The following is a 2526-nucleotide window of genomic DNA, read 5'->3' as shown; positions in this document are numbered from 1 at the left end:
TAACGATAAAACCGAATATTGTTGTTCTATTTTTAGACACATCTCGCGATCGACTGGGAATCTCCCTGCGATCGACCGGTCGATCGACCCCTGGCCTAAATCATCGTTTGGAGCTGGCTGTGGGGGACACGGTGTCTGACGTGAGTGGTGTGAACCATTTCCAGGCGTTTATGATCACCGCAGATCACCCCTAAACCAACGAGAACTGGCTGAGTGTGCTGCTGACTTGCATCAACAAATAGGAAAAATAGGCCGTGTGTTNATGTAGAAGAGACATGAACAAGTGGATTTTGCATAATACAGTAGGTGACCTTTAAAAAAAGAAGCATTTATCTACAATGATTAGTGCTTTCATTGCAACTGTTGCAATGAAAGCACTAATCATTGTAGATAAATGCTTCTTTTTTTAAAGGTCACCTACTGTATTATGCAAAATCCACTTGTTCATGTCTCTTCTACATCAACATGTGTCCCCTCTGTGTAAAGAGATTCTGAAAGTTTCCAGAACAAATATTCTCTCTCTTTTTGTCCTGGTCCATTTTCTAGTAAAAACTTGTCTGAAAATGAGCTGATCAGAGTTTGGCCACTTTATGATGTCATAACGATGTTTTGGCTTGTGTAACCATTAGCCAATCACCAACCAAGGTAACCCCCACCCCACCCCCACCTTCTCACCTGAATCTCCTCCGAGAGCAGGGGTGCCCAACCAGTCGATCGCAAACGACCGGGAGATTCCCAGTCGATCGCGAGATGTGTCTAAAAATAGAACAACAATATTCTGTTTTATCGTTAATGTCCTATAACATAGTCTTCCTGTGCCAGAATAATGCACTTGAACGCATCAAAGCTTTGTGATTGGCCAGCGTGACCCCATGTGTCGGGGCGTGGCTGGTGGGCAGTGGACACTAGTTCGCTGACGTTGTCCGTGTCAACACACAGGAGTTACAGTCCGCACACACAAGACCGCAATTATGGCAGAAGCAAAAAAGCCCAAAATATATAATTTTCACTCCGATTGGGAGGATGATTCTTTTTGTATCTATTCCAATTCAAAGTCCATCTGCAATGCGAGCGTGGCTTCATCGAAGAAGGGTAATTTAGGAGCGGGATTTCAAAACAGTGCACAAACGCTACGAGACGGAATTCCCTCCTAATTCTGCCCTACGCTCCCAAAAGGTGAGGGACCTGAAAGGACAGCTAAATGCACAGCAGTCCATTTTCACCAGGCCCAACGACAAGAGCAAGGCTGCAATAGCATCTTCTCGTGTCAGTCACGTTCTTGCGAAACACATTAAGTCTTTCAAAGACGGCGAAGTTGTGAAAGAAGCATTCCTGGAGGCTGCCGATGCGCTTTTTGGGGACAGTAAAAATAACATTAGCATTTCAAAAGGTTTTTGATATAATAAAAAGCCTATATGCCGTTATTAATCAGCTGTAAGTTTTAGTTTGTTTGAACTTATTCATTATAATTATTGTACAATGGTATAAGAATGCAAACATTAAGATCTGTTCTGTTTAAATTGATTATAGTCTATTATCAATTCAGGTTAAGAAACTAGTGTTGCTTGCATCCTATTTTAAAGACATTTATTTTTATACTCTACTAAAATGCAACAAAAAAAAGGGGTTGATTCTATTAAATTTTTTTTTTTATTGCACTTTGGCAGCAGATTCCTGTGTAGCTTCAGATCTGAGTTGTCTTATTAGTAAGCCTAATTTATACTTTTGTAGCAACACTATTTTTATATAATGGCAAAGAAAGGGTTCAGAGTATTTTCTTTTTTTCCTGTGTCATATGTGGCAGCACTGTTTAATGTTTCTTGAAAACATTACCCACTGTAGTATGTGACGTGTGAATAAACTCCAACTCTGTATCAACAACACTGTTGTGTGACTTCAGTTAAATACTTGTGTGTGTGTAGATTAGAAAGAGGTAAGATAAAGGATCTGCAGTATTTTATGAAGTATTCATCGTACGAAGGTCAGTTTTATACAAGTAGAAGTGTGTATTTACCTGGTAGTAGGCTGTCAGTAATGGCTATGCCTCTCTATTTGGACTGGTAGATCTCTGCAGACTGGCAACTTTAAAAGTAGCTCTCTGTTCAAAAAAGGTTGGGCAGGGCACCCCTGTCCTATACAGTAGGTGGTTCTAAAAATGATCTTGTTGGAAAAAACAGGGACTTTGGAGTCATGTAAGGGGCACATCATTCTAGCTTCACACAACTGCTATAGTTTTTTACTTGAAAATGTCAACATTTAAGGAAATCACTTTTCCTTAAGTTAAATTAAAAGATTGTTACCATACATATCAGCTTGAGTCACAATGTTGTTAGCCTAGCATGGAACAAAGACTGAAAGTAGCTAGCCTGGCCCAGTCCAAAGTAAAATACCCATCCCAAGACTTTCATTTAATTAGTTAGCTTGGTAGCTAGTCAGTTAGTTATTTATTTAGTCATTTGGCTAGTTAGTTAGTTAGTTAGCATGCTAGCTAGATTTGTGTAAAAAGGGAATTTGAATGTTGTTAAA

Source organism: Notothenia coriiceps, unplaced genomic scaffold, assembly GCF_000735185.1.
Source record: "Notothenia coriiceps isolate Sejong01 unplaced genomic scaffold, NC01 NC01_scaffold00004495, whole genome shotgun sequence".
Lineage (NCBI taxonomy): Eukaryota > Metazoa > Chordata > Actinopteri > Perciformes > Nototheniidae > Notothenia > Notothenia coriiceps.
Note: the sequence above shows the minus strand (reverse complement) of the source record.